Here is a 13,720-nt window from a genome sequence, read left to right on the forward strand (position 1 = left end):
GTGGTATCAAACTCTCTGTGTTCAGTTTATGGATCCAGCCGAGGAGAAAGTTGGAGCGTTTCACATTATACAAGCTAACGAAAATATCTGGTAAGCGCTGAAGGGAAAGCAGCGGGGGGTCAGAGGTCGACCCTGACAAGAGACGAGCTCCTCACATTCTTCTTCGTCTCCTTCTTCTCTCTGTCTTACATATCTAAACCCGGCTCTCTCACACACACACACACACACACACACACACACATTTTAATGCTCTTCCCTCGGCAGCAGATTGCCCACGCACACGCAGGTTTCACCAGGACCCAACCTGACTGGGCGCCCAAAAAATATTCTGCCTTCTTTGAGAGGAAGAAGGAAGCCTGCGGGCGAGATGATGGGGAACGTAGGCAAGCTGTCAGCAGGGCCGGGCATATGCTGGACCCCCCCACCCCCACCCTCCAAAAAAAAAAAAAAAAACCTCCTCCACCCAACCCCCCCACACCTCCTTCTGTCTCCTTCTCCACCAGGCAACCAGTCTGCAAACCAGTCAGCAGCCAGTCAGACCATCAAATCTCTGCACTCAGTTTGTAAAGGCACTTTATGATATTTGATTTTTTGGGGTTTTTGTTCATTTGATTTTGGGGGTTTTGTTCTGAAGCAGGTTTCTGTGTGAAAACTGTTGAGGACTGAAAGTTAATCATTTTGTTTTGTTCACAGCTTTGTAGAGAAACATGTTACGATCTCTCCAATTGATCCATAAAATGAGAAATGTTGATGACGTCCTCAGATGATGTTCAGTTTCCTATTACAGAGGAAAGAAACCAGGACATGTTCACATTTAACAAGCTGCAGTCACAGAATTATGACTTTTCTTTCTTTAAAAAAATGACTCAAACTGGTCAGTTAGTTCTGTGCGAGCTGTCGATAGTTGAGAACTAATCAGTGAATCTGAAGTGATGCATTCACTGTCACCACATGATGTCTGTGAGGAAATCAAATTCACTATTAGACTTAAACCCTCTGGTGTTTTCTGATCAGTGTTTTGTCCTCAAACTTTTTGTATTTGTTCACAACCTGAAGACGTTCAGTTTCCTGTCAGGACAGAAACCACAACATGTTCACATTTAACAAGCCGGCAGCAGAAGATGGAGACTTTCTGCATTATCAATATAGTTTTATAATTCAATTTAAAATTGAGTAATCCTTGCATTTCTGAAGACGTTTTAGTATCAGGGTGAATTTAATTAAACTGCTGTTGTACTTCTTGTTCTTCTGCTTTGTGATTTATTCAGAGTTTTCTGTTTGAAGCTGACAGTTTTGGTTCTGTGACGTTTGAATTTGGACAGGATGTCACTGCGACACTGATGATGCTCGGATGTAAACTTCAGCCATGCAGGGGTCAAAGTCACAAATTTGATTTATTTTGACTCACATTTTTGCTTTTGCTTCTATCAAATGGATGTCATTTGTACCTTTGTGCTGTTTAATCTCTATTCACTGTTTTAAACTGTATCTTCTCTCGTGTTCAGGGTCGTTTGAATTGTTTCCTCTATTGTTTGTTCCTCAAATCTCAAATTAAGATTTAAATACTCACTTCAGGTTCAGGACTTTTTCTGATATTGCAGTAAAAATCACAGGTGTGGTGGAGACAGCGCGATCATAAAAGAAAAATATAAAATAAACTATTCTAATTAAAAATTCTGTGAGAACATTTCATGGATTCAAATATGCAAATGTTGTGTTTGTCAGGTGTCGGTGATGTGAACGTAGAAACATTCACAGAGCAGATCAGTTGGCACAAACAAATGAATTATTTAACCTAACGAGGATCCGATGCAACGAGCTGAAGAGACGCACAGACGCCGCTGACAGACAGCCGCTTTAATCAGCTCATTGTGTCCATAATGGAGTGAATTCACCTGAACACAACAACACTGGAAGGTAACAAGGCAGGTAATGCCTCAACACACACACACGCAGATGTGCAGTCTCCCCCCCAAACACAATATGAAAACAACAGAGGAGACCTGCCAGCTGTTCACATAAAAACAGGGAGTCTGCACACACAGCTGGACACACACACACACACACACACACACACACACAGGAACTGACAGGTGTGAGGCAGCATGGGAACCAATGGCGTCGCTGCTTTAATTACGGTAAAGAGGTGATTGATCAGGAGCTCGTCAGCCGCTTCGTTAGACGTCACAGAGCTGCTTCCTGATTGGATGATCGATCACCCAATCACGACAACGCACAAATAAATGTTTTTATACCCTAAATATCACATTTAGCAAAAGAAAATGAATTTTAAAATTTCTGAAAAAATGATAATCACATATCTTCTACATCAGATTTAAAGCTTCAGTTTTAACATCAACCGTTATTCAAATTAGTGATTTATTTTTATCACAAAGTTAATCTTGTACTAAAAAAAATACTGTTAAAGACAAAAAGAAACAAAATAATCAGATAACTAATATACAATAAACATTTAAACATATTGTGTATTTATGAAATTAAATCAGCTGTGAGTCTGATTGTTAATTATAATTTTAAATATAATATAAAAGTAACACTTTTACATTAAATGTTTTAAAATGAGGATTTTAGTAAAAACAAATCAAAGTAATTTTCCTGAACCCAAGCCCTTTTCAAAATTAACTAAAATGCACCTAAATTCAGTGTTTTTGTCTCTAATATAGAATTTAATTTGGAGTTTATTAAATCTGTATTCTGACTTGTTTCTTTATTCTTGTGGTTTTTCATAGATTTCGTCTGTTGCAGCTCTCTGAAACTTTCTGACAACATGTAAATCTGACGTGAGATCAGCAGTAAGAGTCGCTGTAAAGATCTGAGCAGTGAGATGACGACTCGGTGGCGTCCGCTGGTTTGAAGCCGCGGCTGCAGTCAGCGTCACGTCCGCTGGTTTTTCCGCTCTAATGCCTTTTTAATTGAACGTTCCACCGTCCTGTCGTCATCTCATGCTGTAGATCTGTCTCCAGAGGTGGAGGAGGGGGGTTCAGACAGGAGCTTTACCACGGAGCGGCAGTGGGCCTTTTGTGGCCCTCGGCGGCGGTCGGGAGGCCGGGCCCCGTCTCCTGCGGTGTGACTAACGTGGGGCGACAGCGCCAAGGCGACGGAGGGCGGCGGCCGATTGCCAGGGAGCCTCACGCCGCTCGGCTCGGCTCCGGGCCGCCTTTGTACGCCACCGCCGCCGCCCGCTATCTTCCCACAACATGTGCTGCTGTCAGGGGCCCGAGCGGGCCAAATCTGCTTTTTTGGAGAGAAAGCTCCCCCCAAATCCGCTTGATGCGCTGCCGCTCTCCCCTTTAATGTCTTCATTTACCATAGCCAGTGGCCTTGTAGTGTTTTGAAGTGGGAGGGGGGTGGGAACGGATGACTAATTCATACGAGCATTGTGTGAGAACTTCAGATGCATGGCTGAGAAATTCATGGGCTTCATGTACTGTGATTCTGCAGCGGCCAATACGAAGCCTGTCAGGTGCTGATTGGAGATATTTATAACACAGTTTCATGGAATTACAAGCAGCTGGCACTCAGTGTTTTACAGAGAAGTGAGACTCACATTCCTGCTAATCAGCATGCATAAAATAATAAATGCTCTGTGTCAGTAATTGCCTTTACTCATATGGTTGAAATTAAAAACAAACACTTAGAAAAGACACAATTGTAGAAAAACAAATGTGAACGATAGAATATTTTAAAGGATTAAAGCAGGAGCATCATTAATGAGACGTGACGGGTGGAGGCTGCCGCTGCGTCTGTCCACAGTGTGCTGTCTCCCTCTGCTGGTGGCTTGATGTTAACACATCAGATCAGCTCAAACAGAGAAACTCTGCCAACAGCAGAGTGACACGACAGCGCTGAGCCAACAGAGAGGTCAGCACCGGGTCACCCTGTTCCCAACGTAAAGGAACGACTTGAACGCAGCCAAACGTATGACGAGGAGGCGCTCAAACGGAGCAGATGAAGTAATAATGAGGAGAAATATCGATCAGCCTGAGCTCTGGTTTTAAATGGCTGAATGTTTCATCAGGTTCATTTCAGTGTTTCTAACTGAGCTGGGCTTTTTATCAAAAAGATATTTTCCAACAGAGTCGTTCGTGTATTGTTGTGATGATTCAACCAGCAGAGTTTCACGTCCAAAATTGTCTCTGAGACTTTTGCAGCACCGAAATAACTCCTGCCTACCTCGACGCCCTCTTACAAAACCACAAACCACCTCCTCATACCACATCGACTGCCTCCTACACCTCTTCAGACCACCATAAACACATCCTACAGCTCAGAATATGTCCAAGTTTACAAACAGGAAGTTGCTCTCAAACAGTCAAAAGCGGTAAATCTGGAGGCTCCAAAGTTCTTATACACATGAAACTGATTCCAGAGGGTTGAGGCTGGACCACCAGGACCCCGCGGCTCCAAACATCCCACCTGTCAGCTGGTCTCTTTTCAGTTAATGAACAAGAAGAAGCTTCTTGATACTGAGAACTGTAAGGTGATGATAAAGGCTCGCCTGATTCTCCTGTATTTATGAAGTTTCAGTCAGCATCAGCTGTCACACATCAACTGATCCGGGAGAAGCCTGCGATTCAGTCTGACTCATAAAAGTCCCAATACACCAGTCAAAATGTTGCAGAACCTCTGGAAGTTTTCATTCAAAAAGATGAACTTGAATGTTTTTGTCTCTATCTAACCTTTCCTAAGCAAGTTACGGCCATTTATTGCAATATTGTCCTCAGTGTAATCTTACAGTATGTCTCGTTTACTGACAAGTTCAGGGAATAAATAGAAAGGTTATTACATCAGAACAGAGAAATATATGATCTGCTGGAATGTGTAATCACGTTCACTACGGAGGCCCTGAACGACCAAACAAGACGTGTGTGAGACTGAAAAGATGAGAAACTCTTTACATGACTTTTTAAAACGTATGGAGGCGATTTACGGTTCAAAAGTTATTTAACATTTTAGAAGAACAGCTGTTTTTAGACGTCTGGGTCTTTGAAGGTTAACCGGAAAAAAGGAAACTTCTGATGCTTATATTTTGTGTGTGTGTGTCTGAGCTCGTTGGAGGTGTGTGACCTGTGTGTGGAGGAGAGTGATGAACGCAGTGGGGGCGACAGCGGGAAGCGAGGACGATGAAGGATGCTGCAGGAGGAAGTGGGACGCAGGGACGCCATCATTCATCGACCCTGTCACCCCCCTCCTCACCCCCGACACCTCCACCCTCCATATGTGGAGCGGAGGAAGACGGATGTGTGTTTGTAGATGATGCATGCGGTCGAGGAAACACGCAGGCGCTCGTCCAAACATGTTTGTCACGAAATCTGGATCAGTGCGTTCACCTGTCACATCTCCAATCTTCAGCTTCTCATTCAGAGGAAAAACTAGCCCACCTTTACAACTTCCTACAACTCCTCCTACCACCTTAAACAGCAGTGGGGTAAAGTGTTTAACTTTGTCTGATGCAGCATGTAATCTGTGAAGGAAATAGTGACCAAAGTAAACAAATAAATGTATTGAAGTCCGACGTTAAGTGGAGTGGTTGGACAAGGTAGCAGAAAACAGAAATACTTGAGTAAATCACACATACAGTCCACCTTAACAACTCTGATACCTCATGCTATATCTAACCTCTAACATGCCCTCAGTCCACCTTAAATCCTCGTGTTATCCTCACAGACCTCCTCACAGATCAAACAGCATCTTAGAGCACTTTTACAACCTCCTACCCGTCCTCAGTCCACCTTAAATCTGTCTTACACCTCCTCAGGCAGATGGAGCTACATCCTACGACTCTGACCACCACCCTACATACACCACGCACCAACTCGTTAAACACACTCTCATGGAGAACCTTAACATCTTCTACACCTCCCATCATTTCCATCTTTAACACCACCACCTCAGGTCTTCATCAACACCTTCACAGCCTTCTGCTCCAACCTATTACACACTGTCTAAATCACAACTGTTCAACCTAATCAACCAACTATGCGGCCACACAGTCCTCTTCCAGCTTAAACCACCCAAATCCACCTTAACACATCGAGACAACACAATAAACCACCTTTAACACACCTTTACTGTATCTCCTCATACCACACCTACAACTCCAAATCAGACTTCACCACCTCCTCATAACACTTAAATCCACCTTAATCCTGCTGGGCACCATCATCGATACCTTAACCACCTCCTGCTCCACCACAGTCCACCTTAACTTCAGACAACACAGTGAACCCCCTTAACATCTTCATCAAGACCTCAACAACCTCTGCAACCTCCTTTACTTCTACTCGGCCCAACATCACAAACCATCCTAATACCACCTTAGCTTCCTCGTACACCCTCCAGACCACGTTAAACACACCTCAGTGTTCTTCTTCTTGTCCTGATGTACCTCCCCATCTCTTCTCCTCCTCTCAGTCCATCCTCTCCCCTTCCCTCCCTCCTCCCTCCCTCTCCTGGCCTGTGTCCGGCTCTGATCGTCGGCTCTGCAGCAGTAAATGGATGTGCCCTCCTGAGCGAATGGGTCAGCACTTATTTCCGCAGCGCTTAATGAGAAGCACATGGCTGCTGTTCTCTCCCTGGGTAGCACCTCCTCCTCCTCCTCCTCCTCCTCCTCCTCCTCCTCCTCCTCCTCCTCCTCCTTACTGTGCTCCCTTCAGGCCTCCTCATCCGGTCGGCCGGAGGGGAGGTTGAATCCCCGGGAGGAGGACGGAGGAGAGGGTTGACTCCCCAGGAGAGGGAAGCCGACTAAAGGCCAAGAGAAGGAGGAAGATGAGGATGACCGATGCTGCATTCAAGTCACGTTGGAAATGGAGAAACAGCAGGAGAAAGTTATGCGGTATAAAGATTAATGCATTGAAGACGTCACCACAGACCAGTCTAACATTTACTAAATCACAAGAGTCCACCTTAAGAAGCTCCTATACTTCCTTAAACCATCATACCTCGTACCATCTTAACTCCCTCATAGGGATGTAACGGCTACCGGTGCCACTGTAAACTATGATAATATTCCTGACGGTGAAGGTTACTGTTTAAGTTTTAATTACCTTGGTAACCGCTGCGGTCGATAACCACGGCGTGGAAAACTCACAAGACACGTTATCCAAGTCTCACTACGCAGGCGCCGCGTACAACGTGCGTTTGTTATGTAGTGAAGAAGACATGGGGAGGGAGGACGTGACAGTAGTGGCACTCAAGGCATTTATCCGCCTTCAAAGAAACCAAATCTGCAGTCTGGGTGTATTCTGGTTATTATAAGAATGCTCAGGGACAGCTGGGCGAGGATGGCAGCTCTATCTGCAGGAGCTGCAAGAAGAAAGTTGTTGTGAGGAGCAGCAACACACCCAGTTTACACGACCATCACCCTCAACTGTTGGAATGCAAGGTGAGCTCAGCTTAAGCTCAGGTGCATCATGTATGTTTATGTCAAGTTTTCTCTGTCTAATTTGCTGTTGTCACTAATGTAAACTGACCAGATGGTGGTATAACTGAACAAAGTTGATCCGTGATTTGGCTCGTTATCTGAACCGCTTATTAATTAGATTTCACTTATACCTGTGGCTCAGCAGCCATCTGACCAATCAGACGAACCGAGTCCACTGACAACAGACAAGCAGGCAGACAGACAGACAGACAATATACATAAGTGATATCTGAAATATATAATACTTGTGGATTATTCATAGAATGGATTATATATACAGAATAATATAAAGAATATAAATATAAAGAATTATATAAAATGGTGAATTTAACAAGTGTCTATTTAGAGATAAGAGCCAAAATAGAGTATAATTAATTAATTATAAATTATAATTAATTTAACAATAATCATTTTTGTTTTAATCTAAAAAATGATCCAACCTGTTTCTAACAAAAGTGATGTGATCTAAATTGTGAGTTTTGTGATGTCGGTTGCACCCTTAGTATTAAGTAACAATGACAGTAATAATTAAAAATCTATTCATTTCTTCACAGAGAGGCTCTGCTGGCCAGTCGAGTGCTGCTGCCACTACATCTCATTCTACCTCTGTAACGCAGACATGAAAGGACACGTTTCAAAAACAGGCGGCTTCATCTCAAGCTCTGGTACATTCTTTTATCTTTTATACTAATATTGGTCCATCTTAACAACCCACCAGTGTCGCCCTGGACCCCATCATGTATCTGTTCATACCACTTTAATTCACTCAACATCAAAGTTAACCTGAAAGGCATCATACACACTTTTATACCTTCCTCTCCACTTTACCTCTTCATTCCACCTGAACAGAAACAATAGATTAACAAAAGATAACAGACAGAACTTTAAGTTCTGATGAGTTCTGGATCATCCTGTTACTGAGATATCACTGATTCCTCTGAGACTGAAGACGGTGAAGAAGATTCATGAAAAAAAACATGCATGTGGTGTGTGTGTGTGTGGTGTGTGTGTGTGTGTGTGTGTGTGTGTGTGTGTGTACAGTGTGTGTGTGTGTGTGCGTGTGCGTGTGTCCAGCTGCAGACGGACCGAGGCCCTGGGAATAGGTGCGTCATGAATATTCATGTTGGAGCCTCTGGTTGGAACAGCTGCCGGAGAGAGAAACAGGCTGCTGAGAGACGATCGATCGCAACTTGTGTTGGTCCACAGCCTGGAACACACACACACACACACACACACACACACACACACACACACACTCCTGGCTGCAGCAGGTGGAGGGGAATCTGTCTGTTTGTCTGCTTCAGGCGACCGATGGAGACGAACAACAACAAGGCAGCTCTGTCGCCAACATGTGGCGTCGACGCAGTGAGGTCACAACCCGCCGTCAGCTGAGAGTGATGGACGGATGCAGAACTGTTTCGTGGTGTGTGAGCGTTCAGACTGAACTGAGGTTTGATCACATCTGAACGTGTTCGGCTGCAGTTCCTCTGATGTCCACCAGATGATGCAGTGATAAACTCTACTGAAGCTCATTGAAGTGAACAGGAAAAACTGTTTCACTTTGTGGTTTCAGTCAAACTCGTACAACTTTAAACCTTGTTTACTTATTACAATTCCTTATAATGTACTTTATGTATTTCCTAAAGTTTGCCATTTTTATTCTTTAAAGCTGTTTGGTGGCGAGACAGTTTCCCACAGGACACGACTGCCTCAATCTCTGGACTCTTCCATCTTTCACTTGAGGAAAAAAATGAACCGACTGAAGACCAAACATCAATAACAACTTCATGACAGATATGGACTTCACTAGAGAACATAAACTATGTGAGTCGGACCGTTAAGTACTTTCAGGTTCTGGAGGTTGTGTTTGTTAAGGATTCAACCTGTTGGTCAAAGTTTATTTTTGACAAGAGGACTGTTCATACTGTTTTAAAATCTGCTGGTCGGCTGAATGTTCTGACTGATTCCAGTTTAATATATTCAGCAGTGATGGACTGTAACTTAATACATAAATATTATTTCTTGAAGCGTCAGATTTGCCTCTAATAAATACAATTATGCCCCGAACAAGAGCATGTGTGCTTTCATTTTGTCATTTTCACATGATTAGATAATAAGAGGTATATTAAAAGCTCACCCTATAACGTATTTTTCCCAGGGTTCCCTGCTCCATCGCATGTTCTCTCCCGCCTGTCAGAACTTAGAGGAGAATCAGATGTCATTTCCTGTTTGATACGAGCTCGCTTCTCTTCGCTCCTGTTGGGGGAATTTTCTCCAGCTGCCCTGAAGCCAGTTTCCAAAACTCTGTTCTTCAGGGTTAAATCAAGTTCCCTCCAAACTTTTCCCCTAATATTACAATTACACCGCCGCGTCCACCGCCGGGGGGGGGGGGGCCCGACAAATCCTCAGTTGGCCTTCCAGATGTTTCAGCAACATGCAACAACTGTCTGATCCTCAGGAGAGCCGACCCTCACGTGTCAGTCGGCTGTTTCTGAATCACAGCAGCTGAGAAGCTTCATACGACAAACGAGCACGTCGGATCTGTTTCACTTCTAATCTGTGGTCCATGTTTTTAGTGTGTTGTTTTCCTTTGACATCATTAGAAGTGTCTTTAGGAGGTGCTTTCAAGCTCTACATTAATAACATGTTATCATTAATCACGTCCTTTACTTTGCTGCTCATCATTTTAATTAATATCTCAGATCTTTTTATGTTTCAAATTTAGATTAATACTGTCAGGTAATGCAGTGTGTCTATTTAGGAAACGTGAAAATGACACCTGAGTCTTTGTTCCAAAATCATACTGACGATATTTGATGAGTAAATCCTACCTCACAGGTTAACGCAGAGCTTTGGCTCAGTAGCTGTTATCAGATCATCCAAACCATCTTAAGGATTTAAAATGAGTTGCCTCCATCTACTGATGACTAACATGTGTGAGGTTTAAAGCTCTGGAAAAACCTAAAAGTAAGTGTAAGTGGACTTTTTGTTGGGTTTGTTTTGTCAAACTAGTTTCCAAGAAGCCGTGCAAGAACTTACAGAACTAAATAAAACACAGTCAAAATGGGATTTAAAGCAGGAACTTTAACTGTACATGGACTGAAACATATTATTTTCATAAATCTGTCAATCATCCTGAACCCAAAGATATTCAATTTACAGCCATAGATGAGGAAAGAAACCAGTTCAAGTTTCAAATCTAATGAGCAAAAATAATTCACAATCTGTCCTGTCTTCTCGTGATCAAAACATCTTAATCTGAACAGATTATGGTGATAGACGATTAAGATGTGACAGCAGATCCTGTAGCTTCATTTCAGTCTCGTGCAGAGAAACAGGCGGCAGGTAGGAGCTCGGTGTGTTACTCAAAGACGATCTGAAAACGGGGATTTGACCGTCGACCTTCTGTCCTTTAACTTCCACATTAAGAGTCTATCTGGGTCGTCTGTCTGTCTGTCTTCACCTCTGACCTCCTCCTGCAGATGTTTCTGCCTCTCAGAGTGTGAAAAAGGAAAGGATTAAACTCTGTTTACTCTGTCAGATCTGTTTATTTCATTTCTTTGTGGACACGCCTCGATTTTCTTCAGGGTGTCCCAGTTATCAGTGCAACATGAGCCAAATGTGTTTGGGGAAACTCGTGTGTGTCATGGAAGCGATGCAGAGAGGGGAACAGATGGGCTAAATTAATTAGCCCATGTATGTTTAAGTAGAAAGGTATTTATTTGCGTGAGTGGCCGAGGGCTGGAATTAAATGGAGGAGGAAAGGGAAAAAAGAGAGACAGGGGAGTACTTCCTTTTTAGCGAATCTCAAGGAAAAGCGACGTTTTCACAAGCTCACCGCGATCGGGTTGCATCGCAGAGTGGTTTCAGGGAATTATAAATAAATCAGAGTCAAACAGGCGATGTGGACGGAGGAGGAGAGCTCTTTGTTTACGGCCGACTCTGGAGACCTGAAACGGACCCTCCGAATAAATAAATACCACCGCTACAGGAAGTTCAGCCGCTTCCCCTCAGGCCCAGTTTAGTTTTATTAGCTACAGTCCTGCAGAGATACCAAACAATGAGACCTGCTCCCCCACCACCTCCCCCTTCCACCTCCTCCTCCTGCTCTTAAAGCACATGTGCTGCTCCCCGTGCTGCTCTCTGGCTTCAGCAGCATTTCCCAGAGACTAAAAATGATCAAAGCTAGCAAGAACTTTTATGAAAAGATGAAAACTTATAGAGTTGAGAATATTAAAATTCTGCATTTGATGGTTTGGTCAAAAATCTTTTTACCATCAAATTTGGGATGTGATCTGAGAATTACCACAAGAAACCAAATCAAAATCCAACACGGCTGTAGTCATTAAAAAATATATTCATTCCTGACGCAACAAAAGTAATTAACTACAAACACGGATGGGTTCTGAACTCTGTACTTTTAAGGGTCCCAACCAAATCATGTTGACACTATCGAGTACTGATCCCCTTCAATCAATCACTGCTAAATTTTGGTAACAGAGAGCTCATCTTTACAGTAACGTTATGGAGGTCAAGAGAAAAGGCGAGACATCACCACCGCAACAAGTCGTAATGAGTCAGAGCAACACGAAGAACCTGAGGAGACCTCAGATATATCTGTCTACACAACAGTCCCTCCCAACCGTCAATTCTAATAATACAGTGAAACCTTGGATGTAACCGCTCTCATATCCTGGCACATGTGCAGTGGTTACTCTCAAAATACTCAAACATACAGAAAGTCACAGCTTTACTATTCCTCAACTTAAAAACAGGCTTTCACAACATTTAATTTTACAAAAGTTTGTCTGTGAGCGACAATAAAATGTTCTTCCACAAGGAAAGAGTCAGTATATTCATTTTCAAAATGTCCTGACCAGCCTTTATGTTGTCATGGAGAAGTATTAATGGGCCACTGTGGTTTCATATGAATGAAGAGCTGAATCCATCTGTTTGCAGACGACACTCTTCTTTACTGTTCAGCTGGAAGGTAAACAGCTCCTCTCTGACTTTAACTGGTTCTAAACCCTCAAAGAAACTAAATCTGAGCTCGCTGGTGTCTCCCAGAACTTCAACCATCAGACACTTGTGAACAATTAGTCCCAGGATGAATATAAGCAGGTTTTCTTATTTACATACTTCCCCTACAAGAAAAATGAGACTTAAGTCATCTGTTTTGGTGCAATGAGCAGGACAAAGGTATGTGTAAACAGGAAAGTGCTCTTCACTATACACAATAGTTTTCTCCTTAGTCACTTTGTGGCTGAAAACAGCCTGACTCCAACTTACAGCAGTGAAACAGAACCAGCACAAGGACCAACGGAGACGAACAGTGACCACACTAATAACACGATAACAGTCATTTTTAAATAAATGTCCGTCGGCTCAAACTGAATCATTACTTTTCTTGATAACCTCTTTCTGTGCTCATGACGTCCCATCATGCCGTCAGTGTATCGCCACAGAAAGCGAGCGCTGAACTGCAGCATGCATTCTTTAAGCTTTGTTAATAATTGAAGCGCCAGGCCAGAGGCGGGTTTGCAGTGGGGAGGAGGGGGAGGAGGAGGGAGATGGACGGGGTGGACAGGTGTGTTGAGGGGGAGGAGGGGCGAGGAGGAGGGGGAGGAGAACAACAGCTTGCTCTCAGCAGGGGTCCCGGGGAAGGAGCAGGTGAGGAGGTATCCATTGCACTGCTTTTACAGCGTCCACCTGACACCGGTTCATAGAGGGGAGGTGAGGAGGAGGAGGAGGAGGAAGAGGAAGAGGAAGAGGAGGCACTCACAGTCCAAAATACCAGAAAAGAACATATGTCAGAAAATCACATTAATCCAAAGATCAGCTCTCACTGCGTGCACGTCATCTGAATCCTTTCTATACCAGATAATACCACGAGGTCGGGCAGATATGAGCAGTGTTAACAGGAGTTTCCTGCAGTGTGGACGGAGCCACAGTCGAGACAGAGAGGTGATGTCACCTGCTCAGATGAGGTAAACCCTCTCTGAGCCAGAGGTTAAAGGTCACAGGAACGTCTCTGCCCGCTGTGTTTGGAGAGAGTCCCGCAGCGGCCGTCGCCGCCTGTCACTCACAGATCAATACGCCTGACAGGACCTCTCTAATGAAGGCTTGTGTGTTTTTACTCTGCAGCAGGAATAATAATCGTCCGCATGACGTTCACATTCCAGTCTGAGCAAACACCACCAGTCCAACTTCACTGACAGGACTTCACTTGAGGCATCAAGGATTTTTATTTTCCTTGGTATCTATCATCGTGCCCTC

The 13,720-nt window shown here is 43.7% G+C and overlaps 1 long non-coding RNA gene across 3 annotated transcripts in view; it reads right to left on the minus strand.

Annotated features, from left to right (window-relative positions):
- The window catches only part of LOC119028339, a 45,470-nt gene that overhangs the window by 5,714 nt on the left and 26,036 nt on the right, over positions 1-13,720 (minus strand). Inside the window, exon 4 of one of the 3 annotated variants that reach the window (XR_005077683.1) lies at positions 10,562-10,932. The exons of 1 other annotated variant lie outside the window; for it this stretch is intronic. This is a non-coding gene — a long non-coding RNA (uncharacterized LOC119028339). Of the gene's footprint in view, positions 1-10,561; positions 10,937-13,720 lie in introns of those variants that run through there. One more of the 3 variants, XR_005077678.1, reaches the window with a different exon arrangement.

Source organism: Acanthopagrus latus, chromosome 11 (assembly GCF_904848185.1).
Source record: "Acanthopagrus latus isolate v.2019 chromosome 11, fAcaLat1.1, whole genome shotgun sequence".
Taxonomy (NCBI): domain Eukaryota; kingdom Metazoa; phylum Chordata; class Actinopteri; order Spariformes; family Sparidae; genus Acanthopagrus; species Acanthopagrus latus.